We start from the raw sequence: 19,233 nt of genomic DNA, 5'->3' as shown, positions 1-19,233 counted from the left end.
TTCTTAATTCACAAGGTGTTTAAAAATAAAGCCAAACATCCTAGAGAAATGCAAAAAAAACTGTTTAAAACATAATTTGACACGCTGAAAAATAATAAAGATGAAAATTCCCCCAAATGCCACTGTCATTTAATTCGCTTCTACAAAAGCATGCCATAATAGAACTTTTTTGTTGTTTTACTGCACTTCTTTTTGTAAAATATATATATTTGTACCCTGCATTGTGTAATAGTGGTAATTAAGTTGAATTTCCTAATCATTTAGCCAAATGATTCCTTAATCATTTGGCCTCAAATGCCTGTCAGGATCACACAGAATGAATATTTTGATTGGCTGAGATGCTAAAGCAGACAAAAAATGGTGGGGAAATTGCAATGGTGGAAAAGAAAGAAACCAGTCAGCAAAATGTGGGTTAAACATGATCCACATTGCAATGTTGAGCAACATATCACATTTACATGTTTCCTGATATTTTGCACCCTTACTTCTCAGCTCAGCACAGTCAAAACTGGTTACTGGCAAGTCAAAAAGTGAGGAAGTTTTCTTCTCCTGTGTTGAGCAAAATGCAGATTTTACTCAATTCACAATTAACTCCAGCAACTTTAGGAAGACTTCACTATTCCTTTTAGCTTGCTCTTCCTTTCTGACTCTTGCATGTTGATACTGACAAAATGGCTTTACCTTTCACATCTCCCAACTTGCATTCATTCTTATCAAAGCTGTTCTACCCATTTACTGCTTTTTCTTGAACTCTACTGCAAGATAAAGAGGGATGTTCATTTCTAGGTGAACTCAAGAGGTAGTGGTCCTCTAACCTTCGAAATGAACCTTTCCTGCTCTGTTTGGAAGATTAGGTGACCACTAAACCAAAAGAAATGAGACACCTTAGTCTGCCAGGCAGCACAGAAACAGTGGCAGCTGGCCTTAGGAGGAGGCGTGATTATTATCTCAATCCGAAACTATATTCTTCCATTTCTGGATTTCAAAAAAGTAAATTCTGCATTTACTTTAATCTTCAAATTACTGAAGTATGAACTAAAATTTTCCCTTTAAAATAAACTGAAATCTTTCAGCAAAACAGCTTAGGCATGTTTAAAACATTAACAGTAAAGACAAATTCACATGCAAGCAGACACAGAAGCTCTCCAAGGCAGATGTTGAAATATTTAAACTTAATGGAAGTCTATTGATTGATTGGGAATTACTTTTACAGTGTGCTGCAGTAATTTGAAATAGTCACATTATCATCTTACAACTAGCATATAATTATTGGCAGGGATGACGAGAAAGACCAAAAACCAAAACTTTTGTTTCAGACGATCCACCCTTCTAATCCCAATGCGATAATGAATGTGTGGTTTATTGCTGTAGTAAATTTAGTAAACAAAGATAGCTAGTTTTGCTTTTAAATAAAGTGCTATGTAAAGTAATATATCTAAATGATAAATATCCTGATAGTTGACTAAAAGGCACATCATTTTTAAAGTCAATTTTCCCATTATATCAAAGTAAAACAAATTGAATTAATACATTTGAGATTTTTGTAAAAACAAACACAAAAGCATGTGAATTGATTGTGAGTGTAGAAGTAGGACAGCAGGAATCAGGGTTGCTAAAGAAGAGTCCAGCTGGTCAAATGGGTGGAATGTCAACAATGGCATGGCGAGGTAGAAAAACCTCCCAGAAAAGATCCTGAGTGGGAGCTGAAAGAGTAAGAGCTGTCCCACCTACTCTGTGGGATCCGTCTCTGCCTACTATAGTGATTCATAAATCCACTTTTCAAACAATGAGGATCAGATGCTGCAGCCACCCACCCACATGGATTTTGACTGCCATCTGTAACTAAATAAAGGTTGCAAATCAAAAATGCAATTTATTTTTACTTTAACAAACTTTATTTATAGACGACATGACTGAATAGATAATAAATGTTTTTGAGATCTTATCTAAGAGGTGTCAAAAAAACAAAAATATCAGTAAGTATTCTAGTAAAATAACAGATGGATTGGTTGTAGTTAGAAAAACAATTCACTTAAAATTTCAAAAATCCATCTAAAGTCTACTTTGGTTCTTATACTTATTTTTCCCTTACTAAACTAATCCATTAAATTAAAGTCAGTATCTAACATCATGACAACATTCCAATTGCCCCCTATGTCAGACACCCAGGATTTAATATTTTTGTTTTGCTATGTGTGGTGTCATGAGATTAAGGTTTAAACAGTTCTTAATGCCTGCAAAGGAGATCAACTAGATCTAAAAACATCTGAAATTGATTGTTTTACACTATATACAAGATTTCAAGTGACATCCAGTTTTTGTATAACTATATATTCATTCTTATAGCAGGTAATTTGATACATTAATAAGACAAGACATGTGAGCTTTATGTTAACATGTCAAAATGAAAAGAAAAACACAAATCAATATAGAAAGCAAAGTTTAGAATAAAGCTACACTTTGTGAGTAGACGTAGCAGCAAAAAACAGGACTAATTGCTCTTATCATAGGTCAGACAATTATTTTCATTAATGCTGAAAAAATATCTTGAATATTACAAATATAATCAGGGTTTTAGAGAGCAAATGTGACCTAACTTCTCAATGGTTTCAATAACAAAACCCCGAGAAGTATTTTCGTACAATCAGTTTAATTCACATAAAATATGAGAAGCACAATTTGAAATTTGTATTCAAACAGTGTGACTTGCTGTCATGCAAAGGAAATATTGACCAAAGATTTGTCTGAACTGAAGAAGTTACTAAAATCCTGCTGGAAACAGTTCAAAAAGCTGCAAAGGAGGCACATGCCTGTCATGAGGCAAAATAATTGAAAGAGTTGCGGTTTTGTTGCTGACCTAGAGCAACAATTTGAAGAAGCAGTTTTAAAACCTCAAACTGACAGTGGAAAATTAGTTATGAAATTAGCAAACAAAACTAATTTACAATATCTAAATATCTATACTTGTCAAGGAACATTTGTTACAGTTAGATCATTGGTAACTCTTTTTGACAGGTCATGAGGACTGACATACAAACATGGGCTTCTGGTAATTCCAATTAACCATTTTACACTAACCTAGTTTCACCCGTAGTCTTTGGGGCCTTCCGCTAATAACAGAGCAACACGTGTTTCTGAGACAAATGGCTATTTTTTGAAGCCAAGAATCCTTCAGTTTAATATAACGACTCACTCTTGGATGCAGGGTGACAGATCTGAAGCACCAACAAATTATCTGAAAAATTAACAGAAGAGAAAAGGAAAAACTGTTCCCTGTTCTAGGACTTGTTTAGGGCCAAATAGCTTGGTGACACCAGGGGCTTTAACCTGACCTACAAACCGTCTGTGAACCCCACACCTGCATTAACACGAGAACTCACACTGATACAAAGACAGATATCCATCCACACACAGATGCAGTAACCACACATTCCATAACACTTGATTACCCATAATACCAGTTCATTTAGAGCAGCCGAAGGCCCACAATTTGAAGGACTGATAACACCACCTGGTTGGAAAAACAGTGCTTCTTTGTAAGTGTTCTCCTTTATAGACTTTACCAAACAATTACAAACATCATGTAAAAGATTTAAGAGATCTTCCTTAACAGAAAGGAGAGAGGTTCAAGGTGAGGGTAAAGATGACAGGAAAACTAGAGTCAGGTAGTTGGATTAAAATAGGCAAATCAGAATAACAAAATGAGGTTATGATAAAGCAAGGCATGTTTATTTTTATAGTACATTTCAACATTGAGGGAACTCAAAGTACTTTACACAATGAAAACACAAATCAGCAAACATTAGATTTTCTCCAAACTCTAAACAGTTGGGGGTTTAGCCTTGATTTAAGAAACTTAGTATTTCAGCAGTTTTGTTGTTTTCTGTAAGTTTGTTCCAGATAAGTGGAGCATAAAAACTGAATGCTGTTTCTCCATTGAAACTAACATCAAAGCTGTTTAGCTGTTGAAAAACAGCTTTTCCAATAACTTTGCAGATTAATGGAAGATTGTAAACTGGCCTGTAATTTCCCCATAGCGACTTTTCCACATTGTTCTTTTTCAGTGGTGGTTTGATAACTGCTGTTTTTAAGCTTGGGGGGAAACACCTGATAAGAGGGAAACATTTAGAAATTGAATCAGATTAGACACAATGACAGGCAAACCTTTCTTAAAGAAAAATATACCTTAATCTCCATACTATAGACACTGCTATAAACAATGCGATGCAACTAATATACAACTTTTTCCCAACTGGTCTTGCAAAGCTTGCAAGATGCACAGTGAAGAGAACAACACAAGATCAAGTAGAAAGAGTAGCAATGAATGAGTGATTGAGGAAGTGTGTGTAAGTCCAGGGATACCTGCAGGATGTTATCGGATGGCACGCACAAAAACCATCATCATTTTATCTGATAACTGTTAGCTAAAAACCAAGATGGTTTGCAGCTCTCTACTTCCTGAGCTTTTACAACCACTGCATCCATCTGAATCATTATTGTTGCAAATCACTGACAATATGTATTATTTTAAGATTGGATTGCTATTGAAAAAGAAGAGGGTCAGACAAAAGAAGCACTGCATTGTTAAAATGAGGTGGGGGAAGTGATGGGAGCAATGCCAATGTCAGGCTAGTGGTGGTGAAGCATGATGGTCCACTTGGGGTGAGTGGCGCAGTGGGATAAGAGCGTGGGGAGTTCATGCCCCCGTCAGGCCCTTTTCACACTGCATAAACAAAGAGATTACAGTGAGAAGGGGCTCTGTGCAGCTAACAAGCAAGGGTACCCACACACACCCATTTCAACACAGGCACACAGTCACATACAGAACTCATACTTTCACATGCACACATGTATGTACACCCAAATCTATGTTAATATATTGGAACATAAAATTAGAAGGGCAAATTCATGCATACAAAGATGCTCCCCAAAACACAAGGTCAACATAATGAAAACACCCATACAACTAACAAGAAACATCACAACACAGTGGCGCCACCTGTCTCCTCTTCACCAATTAATGAGCCCCCGGCTCCTGGGATGCTACAACAGGGTGGCAATTAGCAGGGGGAAAAGAAGAGGGGGTTATGAAACGAGGGAGAAAAACAGACAGTGGGGGAAGGGGGCGAGTAGGAGGCACAGAGAAGGGAGAGACATACACATTTTTAAAAATAAATCTGAGCAGGGAAACAGCAAGTTTAACACATTGGTGTAGCTAGAGGAGCCAGACAAAGAAAGCAGAAATAAGTGTAAAATTGTAAGCTAATGTTTTGATCTATTTCATTGTGAGAACAATCAAACAGATGGGATATGCCCGTCTTAATCACACGTTAATGTTCGTTTAACGTATGCAAAAAATGAAATAGATAAATAAAAAAAATAAATCATATGGCAGATTAGTAAACTGAAAGAAATTGGACACTGTTAAGATATCTTAAAGTACAAAAGCACCCAACTGTGTATTTTTAATATTTTATTGGTAAGCATTAAGGGATAAAGGATGAAAAAGAAAGTATGACCTTACAACAACTGAAACCTGGATTTGTGGCTGAGCCTGCCTGTTAGTTCCGTTTGTATTTCCATCCATCATAATTTCTCTAATTCTGTCTCCTTCCTTCTGCCATCCAGTAAATCTTTGCTTCCTGTTTTTCACTTAAATACATGCACACACACATTCTTTTGTTTGCCACCTGATAACAGACAGTTATTCATACTGTCTCCCGACCCCCTCTGACCCTTGAACTTTGAGACCTAAATGCGGAACAAGAACTGAGAGACTGGTCACGCATTTGCTGGCAGTCATTGCATACAGACAAACACACACACTGAAAAGCCAGAGATGTTTAACTTTGGATTGCAATTAAACTATACTTTTGAACATAGCTAAATAAAAAACTATACTGGAGAATCACTTCAAGTCTAATGTGTTCTTCCAATATCTAAAGAAGCTTAGAATAAACTTAAATAAACTAAAGAATGTCTGCAAATGTACAGAACTACCATTTACCCTATAGATCCACATATTTATAACAACACTATTGTATCCTTATTGGAAGTTTAGGTCAACTCCACTTTTAGCTCCACAACAATAAAAGTTTATAGAACACAATTTGATTTTATGTTAAGTGTAAATTCAGATTTTAATATCCTATGGTTTAAACTCTTCAAAATTACTAAGTAAATAAAGCCAAAGTCCTCGAGAACTAATATTCCACACATTTTATATGCCTTTTCATGCCTTTTTCCATTCTTGATAAGTAAACAATTTTATTGTCAGTCCAAAAGAATGAGCTTTTAGTGTTGCTCTACAACTGTCTGTGTGACCTACACAAAAAAGTAAACAAATAATATTGCACAGAACACGTGAAAAAGTAACATTAGCTATGTGCTACCATTGTATCCCAGAGTGTATTTACTTAAAGATTAAATATGACTGTAAAACATATACAAGCCAAAGTAGTTTGGCTTGCCACACACAGAAGGCAGGTGTGGGGTCAGAGTTTCGGTCAGCGGCCTTGGTCCAACTCCCAAATATAGAGAATCCACTATTCAGGGATCCTTAGGTTCACTGCAGGTTCTCAGATAACCACCACAGACCTTTTGTGTCTGGAGAAAAACATGAATGCCAAACACACAAAACATGCATTCAGTCCGCCATACATTCTTTTTCTTTTATCAGAAGTGTTGAATAAATCCGTGGAGATTTATGTTTAAATTCCACAACATATTCACACAAATTTAGTAAGACAAATAATATGGAACACACTCAGGTAACACACTCAGTTCAATGAGATCACTAAGATATCCATGACCTTGTTACCAGAAAACATGAATGCCTATTCCTCTCTTACCTCACAATCTAACCAGTCACCCACATCAACTTCTTTGCTTCTTTACAAAATCTCTCTCTATCTCTGGGTCTCAGAGAGAACACTATGCACAGTGTCCATTCAGCGAATAACAGAGGATTTGTTCTAAACAGTGAAACACTGCACTCACACTTTGACCTCCGAAGACGAACTCTGAACTCCAAAATAAGTTGTGACACATAAAAACATGTATTTACAAGCATGTGTCAGAGGATTGTGTGCATGAGGAAGATGCAGACTGATCCATGCAGATCAGTTGATATGCAGAATTATTGATATGCCTGAGAAATACAGTATGTGTAAAACTCTTGATACACTACCTTGAATGTCAGGACATTTGTGTTGCTTAAGTAGGGGGGGGGAAATCCCACTTAGATTTAATCTGAGAATATAAGAACTTTTTTTTAAGTAATTTAAGACTTCTGCTTCTATTGACTATAAATACAACATGACAGAAAATTGTACTTTTCAATCATTCTTCAAAAAACTTAAGTCTTACCATCACAAACATAAATATAAAGGATTTGCTGAAGTTTAGGGGACTTTAATAAGTGGATGGACAGAAGACATCAATCTTTTTTAGAGTATATGGTATCATGAAGTATTTGAAATACCAGAATATTTAATATAAACCAACTAAATTGACATATATGTTTAAAATATTGACTTAGATCAGTAAAAAAAAAGTTCATTTAAAGTACATGGCTCCTCTCATAAGGTTCAAGTAAGGGAGTATGCTCCTGCAATTAAAAATTTAATTCATTTTCATCTATTTTTTTGTACATTTTCACTGGTGCTGCCAATCATTGAGAATGATACTTCTTTGTGACAAAAAGGCAACCAAAGATCAGACTGCGATACAAAAATGTATCTTGATAAATTTATGCTGATAATATGGTACTAGCTAACACTTGGCATAAGGAAACTAAGTGGGAATAAATATAAAAGATGAAGTTGTAGAAAGGAACCCTAAAAAGAAACAAATGAGCATCAGATCTGAAAAACAGTTTGATGTGTCTACCAATCCAAAAAGATTTTAGATCATTTTAGCACAAAATAATATTGTACAACTTCATCAGGCTTTCTTTTTAACTTAAAAATAAAATGCATTATAATAATGCACAAGACATTTTGTTTTGCTTTCTTAAGTAGTAGATTGTATTGTATTGTAAGCATAGAGTATATTGATCCCAAAAACCTACCCGCCTACTACTCAGAATGCAAGAATCCATCAAAAAGAAAAACCTAATTGTTCCAGGCATAAATTTATGTTAGTGAATACAAGTTCCTGCAGGTCATTATAGAGCAGAGAAACTCCCATTCTCCTAAAGTGAAATAGTTTCAATTTGATTGTTACAAAGCCATCTAACAGCAGGAGTTTTAGCCATGAGTCATTCTCGCTCTGCTCTGACAAAGAGAAATCCATCAGCATAATGAAGACAGCAACTTATTTGATGCTTTAAAATTTTGCTATGTTCTAGTTATTGTGGTACAAAAGTTAAAAGAAGGTCAAACAAACCAAATAAAACACCTGGATCGGCAAATAAGCAGAACTTTGCCAGTACTAATAGCAGAAAACTACTCAGGGTCCTGAATTATTTTCTATAAAAGTAGGGATGAAAGAAAGCTGCACAATTTTCATTTAGTGTATTCTAAAAAACAGAATGGCCTCTTAGTAATGGCAACTTTATTGCTCCCCAGTACTTGGCTGAATTCCTCTATTCACATGCATACATTCGCATATGTGCACTATATATGTGTGAACAATTCTATCTTTGAAACAGTAATTGCTTTTAATACCACAGGGAACACCACACAGATCGTGACAGAGTTTCACCCACAACTAATGATTATGTAAATACGATAACCATCTGTGGACATAATCGTGCGTGTGTGTGGGTGTTCTGCCTAATATTCTTTTATCCCTTATCATATGGAGATCAGCTGTTGGACAAATGTGCTATTGTTGAAGGCTGAGTTAGAGGCAAATGTGTGCCGGCTTGTGTGTCTGTGTAAGTGAAGTTGTGCTTTACTGGTTCAGGGCCTCATCTGTTTCCCTGATACTGCGGAGGATCACATGTTGCTTCAGACGAGCTTGTTATTAAATGTCATAGGCCGATCTTCTAGAATAACCAATAAAGTTCTCACGGCTTCCTCATCTGTGAATATGTGGAAGTCCACGGCTAACACACAGTGAATGCTATGCAGACCCTGCAAAATTCACCAATAAGAGAAACAATAATCCATTTATCTGGGTGTCTGTCTTTCTGACTGACCAGCAAATGGTAAGTGCATGCACACACAGGCACAAAATGCCACTGCACTGCTCCTCCCCAACGGCTTAGAGAAATTACTGCCACCTGAAGCGGAACCACGTCCATCATGAGGAGGCCCCACAAAGCCCCACAGGTGTCCTTTAACATGTCCAATGGTCTCCTCCTCCCCCAGCTCTCCATGTGTCCATTCATCTAACTGCAGTGGAGAACAGCAAAACAAAACACATCCCTGGGGGAGTGGAGGGACCTCGCAACTATCCAAGTACATGAATTCCTCAGTTCTGCAGGCACAACTTGGAGCATCCTACCTAATGACAGGGCAGTCAAACTATTACTAAATTAATCATGTTGTAAGTTTAAAGAAATGTCATTTTTATACATTGTGTGCACAGGATTTTTTCAGTACTGTAACTTAGTTCACATGACCTCATATTGTGTTTCTGCTCTCCACCTGTGTGGTGTTAAACAGCCTGTTTTGCTGCCAGAAATGAAAAGCACAAATCACTTCATCCTGACCAGACTTGTTGTGTTAAAATGAACACAATGAATTATGAGAGACAGGTGCAAAACACTCCAAACCACAAAGACCAACTTTGCATGTTTTGCAAAGATTTTGAGCTGGCTGTGGTTTAAAGAGGTGTTCCTAAGCCAAACAAATAGAGAGAAATTGAGCAATCAGCAGTTCCTGCAAACTTGCCTTCAATTGAAAATCACAAGATTTTCCAGATGCTGTCAGTCCATATTAATCTACACAGGGTTGACAGTGTAATATAAAAATAAATGTTCACAGTCTACCTCTAAAATAAAAACCTCCCATTTTTTTTCTTTGTCTTCCTAAAGCTAAGCTACACAACTTCAGGTCACCTCAGAGAGGTAAAAAATAAAACATTAACTCGAATTCAAATGTTAGGCACGAGTCACAAAAAGACAGCTGTGCAGACAACAGCACACATAGGTGGGCAACACAGCAAGGAAGGGAGTCAAAACCAAAGATAGACAGAAACACTAACATTGAGACAGTCAGTTTTAGAATAAACACAAAGCTCTCTCAGCGTCACCCAGGAAGAAATTATTTCTTTTGATCTCAACCCATGCGACCTGGCAGCAGTCTGAAGAACTGAATCGCCTTCCAAACAAACGTCAACACTGCTAACACCCTCAAGGTCAGAGCAGACATGTTTTAGTCAAACATTTTAGTGTGCACATATGAAGAGTGAGAAGACTCAGAGGGAGGATCAGTAATGTGAAAATGTAAATGAGACATAATACCATTTATAAAAGCCATTACCTGCAGCTAAGCTTCGCCTTTAACCACATTACTGCAGTTTTAGAAGTGAACACTACGGTGGCCGACAGGTGCAAATGCGCAGCAAAAGAGAAAACATGCAAACAAAAAAGAAGACACCCCCGAATGAAATGCAGCAAATAAAAAGAGAGACGCAAACACCCCCGAATGAAATGCAGCAAACAAAAAGAGAGACGCAAACACCCCCGAATGAAATGCAGCAAATAAAAAGTGTTGAAAACGGAAGTGCTCCAGACCACTAGGGGGAGTCAAAGAAAATAGTATTCATTTCTATGGGACCAGATGCAAGATTCTTCTTCTTCTTCTTCTTCTTGGTATTTATTGGCGGTTGGCAACAAACTTACAGTAGCATTACCGCCACTTACCAGTATGGAGTGTGGTTCGAGATGGTCTATAAACTTTCACTTTCTACCTTTTCCCTCCATTAACTCCTGATTAAACATACCCCCACACATACACACCTGCTTATATTATCCAACTTGCTTATAGCTTTATATACCCCTCTTTGATATTCTTTACACACTCACACCCAACTTGCTCTACTCATATCCTATGAAATAGCTTTGTTTTTTTAAGATACCGAATAATTATTTGAATATGTCTACTCCCGAAATCTCTCCTCAAAAATTCTATTAAATTAAACCTTTCTTTAATACCTACACACTCTCTCAGCATGCATCTTCTCTCTTCTTCATACTTACAACACTCTAAAATAACATGCTCTATTGTTTCAGACTTCTCACAATAATCACACTTTCCAGATGCAAGATTCAGAGAGATACCTTTACTTTCTTTCAAATTTCTTTCTCTGAATCTTGCATCTGGTCCCATAGAAATGAATACTATTTTCTTTGACTCCCCCTAGTGGTCTGGAGCACTTCCGTTTTCAACACTTTTTATTTGCTGCATTTCATTCGGGGGTGTTTGCGTCTCACTTTTTATTTGCTGCATTTCATTCGGGGGTGTTTGCGTCTCTCTTTTTATTTGCTGCATTTCATTCGGGGGTGTTTGCGTCTCTCTTTTTATTTGCTGCATTTCATTCGGGGGTGTTTGCGTCTCTCTTTTTATTTGCTGCATTTCATTCGGGGGTGTCTTCTTTTTTGTTTGCATGTTTTCTCTTTTGCTGCGCATTTGCACCTGTCGGCCACCGTAGAACACAACACTTCCAACCAATCGTGCATTCTGCTTTCACTCGAGTCCTGACTGTACAGCTGTGAATACAGTTCCTTTCTGGTAAAACTTGGGAGCTGCAGCAATTTATTTAGAAGTCTGTTCAATCCCAAACAGGGATAATCACAAAGACTTCTGCTTAGAGTGTTGGGACACAAACTACTTTGCACTGCTGCTGAAGGGCAAAGGTTTGCTGAAGCAGCAGTATGAACAAATGTTCTTCAACTAACATACAAACACAATTTGGATAATTTTGTCAATTTTGGGGTCAACTTTTAAATAAAATAAAGTTAGTTCAAATTGATAAGAACGCTGTAATCAGAAATTTGCCTTTCATTTCTCAATGTAGGAATCTGAAGTCCATCAATGACTGTCAAAGTAAAAAAAAAATAAACATTTAATGGCTGCTTTCTTAAAAATTGAAATTACACATCCATAAAGTGTTAATTCTGTTGACCTGTCTGAATGGGCTCCTTTCATTTTGGCAAGCAGGTTTTTATTTTCAATAGCTTGCCATTCTATGAGGATCTTTGTAGCAATGAATGAAATTAAGAAATTGCATCTCATTTTACAAATAACAAATGTAAAGTTGTAAATACTTGGAAAAGTTGTGTTAGTTCAATGGTCCAGCCCTGGACAACAATCACAGTGGATTATGTGGCCCTAAGAGAAAAATATCTTCCCAAATCATCCTTGTATTTTCATTTACTTAAAAATTTTTTTATTTTCTGTTTAAAAAAAAAAAGAAAAAGAAAAAAAAGCTTCAAGCACTTATCTACTGCATATAATTTTATCATCTCAACCAGTTCAATGTTTTTGATAAGTACAATCATAAACAGCCAAACTTTTTTTAAGTTTCATAATATTATTTTATTATATCATTTATCCATTGATTATGGTTGTGATTCCTGTTTTGACCAGTTGTCTTTTTCATCTTTTGAGACAGAACAGACAAAACCTATAATATTTTTTTAATCATATAACTGTTTTAATTAACTTCAGGCTACAAAATTTTGTGCTTGTTTAACTAGAAAAATAATAGTTTATAGCTGCTGGAGCAATAAACAGTAGAAACATACCTACATATCAGTTAAACAGAAGGTTTGTGTCCAGATTGGCTCATAGCAACATCTACACAGCAGGAGTCCTTGGAGTCACATGCAATGGAAACAACTGGAAAGGTTTTTTTCAAGTCTTTTCATGAACTCACTAGCAGCACCTTCCCTCATCTCTCTTATTTACATTTACACATCATTACACTGGCCCTGCTCCTCACCCCCCAGTTGTTTTCAGGTTAGAGCCTCGTCATGCTGAAAGATGCTGTTCTCAGCACACCTGAGACTACACATGCAAGTTCACATGCACATTTCTTTCACCACATGTGTGTTTGTGAATGCGTCAGGTGGTATTTTACATCATGGAAATAAACTTCTCCAGTTACCTCAGTAATGAAGTGTGACTAAAGCCCAAAATCTTCCATGATAGTAATGCATTACAAAATGGAACGTGCAAAGAGCATTTACACAGAGCAACAATTTAATAGAAAAGTACAGCAGTCAGTAAATCTGTAAAATCTATTTATTCTTCTGCTTTCAGAGAGATTTTGTTTTTCATGCTACATTGATTTTATATTGGAAAGATGTTACATGCACATTTTAAGACATTATCAAATAAGCAGTGAAAAAGGATTATGTTCATTAATTACGTTTTCATTTCAAAGAACTTAAAATATTTTTTTCTATTCACCTCCATTCCAAAAAATATGTAACTTTGGTCAATATTTTCTGTTTTACTGACCAATACAATTTATCCTATGCCTTCTGAAAGTAAAAATGTGCAGAGAAAGCAGAGCTTTCGATGTTGTCTTGTTCCTTTCCTGAATTGTCTTTTCTGTTCATAGTGGTAGTAAAAGTGATGCCTTGGTACTGGGACTCTTATTCTCCCAAATTGTTCATTTGTTGCACAACTGTTTCTTGGTGTGTGATATTCGCTTTAGTTTAATTTTCCTATTTATTTTTTAAAGTTTTTATAAATTATGTTCAGCATTCTTGGTATTATGAATTCTACTTAAATGTGCTGATCAAATAAAATGTCCTTGCATACAATACATTTTCTTCTTACCTGGAAGTGATGGGTTGACGTTGGCTAGGTTCAAGTTACACAGAAGAGTTTGGTCATGCAGCTGAACAATACCTGCACACAATGTCACAACAATTGGGAGAAATTACACAAGGCTTTTGTGAACAAACTGTAGCTTTCATGCAGCCATTACTTCTGAAAAAAAAAGAAACTGAAAAGAACATAAACATGATTCCTACTGTAACAAGTAACACAGCTGGTCTCTTTCAAATCAGTCTTAACTCCCTCACTCATTTACTGTAGCCACGTAATCCTGTTCAAGGTCACAGAGGAGCTGTAGTCTATACTGGCATTCAACAGATGACGCAGTGCACACCCGGAACATCTCAAGGCCAACAACCATCCATGCTAACACCAAGTGCAACGTAGAATCAACAATTAACCTAACGGGTATATTTTGCGTGCTTTTGGTGTAAATCATAATATCCAAAGAAAAAATTATTGCAGTTTTTGGACTCCAAATTCATTAGAAAGGATAAAGTGAGTGAAGGGTCAGGCCTAACAGATTCCCACCTGTGGAATTGGAAAAATAAGCTCAACTCTAAATTCCTTCAATAACCATAACTCTCTGGGCGGGTCCATTTCTTCATCTCTAAGAAAACACAGCTTTAGAAAAACTGTAATTCACATTGGATTCATTTCGCACAGCGTTGCTTTTTATTGGCACCCTATAAACCAGTCCACTGTGTGCGTGTGCGTGTGTGAGTTGTGTCCCTGTCTGTGGTATGTTGCTAATGTAATAGCCTGTAGTCAGAACCACAATTTGACAAAGGGGTTAATTCACGCTAGGTGTTAAAATAAGCAGATCTTACATAAATCAAAGCCTCTACAGATTTTAATACATCGTTGAAACCACAACTAGTTAAGGGGGAAAAAAGAAAAGCCATACATTTACCCTTGTAAAAGTGTCATCCAGTTAACGATGAAGAAAATGACACTAGTAATTGCTGTGGGTCAAAAACGTCCAGGATAATGATTCTTTTAGCTCACATAGTTGCAATGAAATCTAATCCTGGGAGTCGTAAAACCTGCCATGCTTTAATAATCACCACACAGAACATGAACCTTGAGTAAATTAAGACAAAAATACTGATTAATTTTAAAATGTTACACTTATTTAAAAAAAAAAAAACATAAGTTTGATGGCAAACTTAGAAAAGATAACAACTGACACATCAAACTTGACTTCAAGAAGAAAGGGAGATTTACTGGATAAAATTAAATACACAGATTAATCTTGGCAGCAGTTCTGCTCCAAGGACAGAGAACATTTGTTTAAAAGAGGGTGAACTCAGACTGTATATCAACTTAGATTAATCTAAAACTTGAAGATATCAGTATCAAGGAAAATTGTTGCATAGCTTAGACTGAAGGTATCTACCAGGTCCTGCATTACACAGAAATGAACAAGTCAATCTTTGTTTATACTAGAAGATCTTAAACAAAGTAATTCTATCTTTTTACTGCTTAACCCAGGGGTCGACAACCCAACATGTTGAAAGAGCCATTTTGGATCAAAAAAACAAAAATCAAATCTGTCTGGAGCCGCAAAAACTTAAAAGCCTTATATAAGATTTATAATGAAGGCAAAATAAGCTTTAAATGTTTATATTATCTATATTAGCCTATTATCAAAATGACTAAGTGTATACATAATTAGCATTCATTATTAAATGTTTATTTTCCCTGCTGTGCGTCTATTCATTATCTTACTTGTATTTCTATTACTTTTCAGTGTAGACTTTTGGCAAGACATTTGTCTGTGTTTGTTACTTTTCTCTGCAGGTCAGATCAAGTTAAGCCAGGAAAATGACGCACCACATGACTCTGTTATACAATGGTGCTTTAAGTTTACCTTCTGTTACAATATTAATGTATTGTGTTTTGTTGCATTGATAAAATTAAAGAAATGCAATAAAGGAATCTGATTTTTGATGTCATTTTTATTATGAAGATCGACAGGGAAAGGGTAATTTTTTTTCTTTTTGGAACTCGGGAAATCTGCTCCAAAATGCAGTTTGCATAACGACAATCGCTCTTTGTAAATAATCACCGTAAAGTGTGTGACCGAAAAAAACAACTAAATGGAACGTGCATAACGTGCCCCTTATCTGGGCAAACGGAGTGCAATAAAATGAAACCTGTAGTTATAAAATAAAACAGCAGCCTTTTGAAAATGTAAGGTATATAAAATTAAATTAATACAGTTTAAGTTTGATTTCTGTGCAAATGCCAAGCAAGTCAGTGCAATGGTAAGACATAGCAGCATCTTCTTCTCTTTTGACACGCAGCCATCCTCGGACTTGTGCAACAAAACACAATAATATCGCTAAGTGTATCTTGACGCGGCAGCGTTTCATTTCCCTGAAAATGTCTTTGCACATTAACGTATTTTTCAGACTATAAGCTGCTACTTTGTCCCCACGCTTTGAACCATGTGGCTTATAGCCCGGTGCGACTTATGAGTTATTTTCAAAACAACTTGTAAGGTACTTACAAATATAGTAAGGTATGCTCTATAGTCCGGAAAGTATGGTACTCTTTTCGTTATTTGACAACTTCTCGCTACAGAGCAAACATTCATGTAATCCTTCCCGCATTGGCAATGAATGCAAATGATTCGGTCCAAGAATTGTAGAATCTCTTCTCGGCTATTTTTCTCTTTTCCCCTTTGCTATCCATGGCCCACCACACACCCGTTGGTTTGTTTACAACAGCCACCTGCCTCGCACCCCGCCCATCTGAAAGAAACGCATCACAGGCTATGATGCAAATCTTGACAGAAAAGTTGAAATTTAATATTTATTCTACACATTTTTATAGCATTGGAAAACGTTAAGAATGATTGTGTCATGTTTGTCCTCCTACAGAAACCATATTAAATCAAAAAAAAAATTTCAAAATCTTTTTCCATTTTCAAACATTTTTTAAAAAGCTCCAGAGAGCCACTAGGGCAGCTCTAAAAAGCCGCAAGCGGCTCTGGAGCCGCGGGTTGCTGACCCCTGGCTTAACCTGACCTGACCAGCAGAGAAAAGTAACACATAGACAGAAAATGTCTTGCCAAAAGGCTACACTGAAAAGTAATAGAAATACAAGTAAGATAATGAATACATTTTTTTTAAACAGCTGATATAAACAACCTTTAGAACCAGCTATGGTACCAAATGTGTTGGATAGCTTTGTCTGATCCGAGTTGCGGCGATGGCAGAAAATGCCACTAGAGGTATCAGCTTACAGGTCAGCCTTCAGGAGCAGACATGTCATGGCTGTATCCCAAACAGTTGGTTCTTTCAAAAAGGATCAGTGAGACAGATTACTACCCCAATCCTTTCTTTCACTTAGTTACTACAATCTGTCAACTCGCTTTCAGCTTTACAATAGGCAACAAAAACATGGACGGATCGGATGACTGGAGAAATCCAACAGCTTGCAATGAAAAGTCTTGTGCAGATATTCTAAAGCCACATATGTCCTTCAAAGTGTTTCATGATCTATTGTGATAGAAGATGATGCATCAGTAATGTAATTTGGGTAATATAAGAGAATATTAGATACACTCATGTTAGATGCAGACTGAAGCTTGTGGATACAGACAAATTAAAAAAAAAAAACAACCGCAAGGTGTATGTTAATTGTCAACACACGGAGCTAATGATTAGGGTAAACACTAAACCCAGTTATGCTTATGGTGGACACATCATGTTTAAATCCCCATTTCAGCCTGATAATAAATGCAAAATTATTAACCCTGATTAAACCAAATTGACAGTTACTTTGTACTTCTGGTACAAAATAACTTCTGCAGCGGGTACATTATTATGCAAAGTTAACTTTGTTGAGCTTTAAATCATGTTAGAATGTCATTCCCTCATCAAACACATACCCAGAGTGTGGCTTTGATTCATTGACACATGTCTGAGGAATCTTTGAATCTCCCATGGCAGCAATGCCTTAATGCCCACTAATAAAATGCGCCACCTATTTAGCCAAAGCTCCTCCTTGGAGCTGCAGTCGTCAGCCAAGCTCCAGCCACACAGAGCACCTCTCCCCCACATCCCTCCCACACAACCCCTCCAGACTAGTGGCAGCAGCAATTCCCAAACACCTTTTGAATTTGTGTGACAGTTGAGTTCATCAGATAAACTACAACACTCCAAACAAAGGCTGTAAACTACATAATTGGAAAGCATGTAGAAGCATGGTTGTGATGACGTGCTGAAGGGAGAGTGTTGGAAAGAGTAGGGGTTTTTTAAAGAGACAGAGGCTAGTTTCAAGGCGTCAGATACAGCTATGTTTCAAAGTCAAATTTACCTCCCTCCTGCAACCCTTTAAATCAATGTGGTAGTAAACTTTTTCACTATGCAGCAATAGTACTTTGAGATTTGGCTGTAAATTACCAAAATGTTCTCAGCTATATACAATTACACATTATGATTTCCCATAAATCTTTGCCAGTGTGTGTATTTTTCCTCTCTTGCAGGACAGGCAGCTCCTAAATTCTTGTTTGGTTTGTGAGCAATGCATTGAGGTCTAGATTTGCTTATAAGTGTCACTGAAGGTTTATGAGAATGTTTCTTTTTTTTTTTTTTGAAAAAAAAAAGCTTAAAAATTACAATGCAGTGAAATATTTATTATCACCAGGACAATAGAAGCATTGCCTTCAAAGCAGTTTTATGCTAAAAATTACTTTCTTAAGCAAACACTGCTGATATCATTATTGTCTAGCAATATCCACAAGGATTTTTAAAACGGGTTTCTTGTCTCAGTGGCATAACAGGAGGGAGATATTTTTCATATATGTTTTTTTCCACAAGCTGAAATAATGTTTAGTTTTTAACACTGCATCCTGGACCTGTTCCAGCGTTCAACAACTCAGGGTTTCCATGGTGACCGTATCAAGCTCCACAACATATTACAGCACCTGGCTATAACTCTGACAGCGCTGCTACAATCAGTCTCAAAGTAGTGTGTGAAAAGTTTATTTGTTCTATATTTTTGGGGTAAAGTGATTCTGACCTTGTGTCAAATCATCTACATAACTTGCCTAATGAATGGTGATGTGTTGCTTTTTGATACCACTTAGATGCTGTTGTCAAACAATTAACAGAGATGGATAGAAGGATGGAGAGAGCAGTACAAGTGATAAGCGGACAATTTTCTGATGAAGTTACAGTGAATGTAAGAAATAAGCATAAACATGATTTTGCTTTTTTAAGCAACATTTTTACTTCTATCTTTTAAGACCGACCTTTACCCAGGATATATAATGAATGTAGATACAACTAAGATACAACTTGACCAATTTTCTCCTCTAAGATTCCTGCTACAGTCTTAGGGATATCCTTTTAGTAATACAGTTTTCTAATTCATTACTTGTTTTAACTATTTGAGCTTTGGACACAAGAAATCTCATTGAGATATGAGGTCTCAATTTCCAAACTGACCCATTTCAGACAAACAAATATAAAGTAAT

At 36.5% G+C, this 19,233-nt stretch overlaps 1 protein-coding gene across 3 annotated transcripts in view; it reads right to left on the bottom strand.

Annotated features, from left to right (window-relative positions):
* The window catches only part of bmpr1b (bone morphogenetic protein receptor type 1B), an 80,254-nt gene that overhangs the window by 45,644 nt on the left and 15,377 nt on the right, over positions 1-19,233 (bottom strand). The window contains exons 1-2 of one of the 3 annotated variants that reach the window (XM_023344139.1): positions 16,258-16,362; positions 13,743-13,814 (exon numbers count right to left, since the gene is read on the bottom strand). The gene's annotated coding sequence lies outside the window, so the exon portion shown is untranslated. Of the gene's footprint in view, positions 1-10,433; positions 10,506-13,742; positions 13,815-16,257; positions 16,363-19,233 lie in introns of those variants that run through there. The other 2 variants (XM_023344138.1, XM_005794955.3) reach the window with 2 other exon arrangements.

Source organism: Xiphophorus maculatus, chromosome 12, assembly GCF_002775205.1.
Source record: "Xiphophorus maculatus strain JP 163 A chromosome 12, X_maculatus-5.0-male, whole genome shotgun sequence".
NCBI lineage: Eukaryota > Metazoa > Chordata > Actinopteri > Cyprinodontiformes > Poeciliidae > Xiphophorus > Xiphophorus maculatus.
This window is presented reverse-complemented; position numbering and strand designations above follow the sequence as displayed.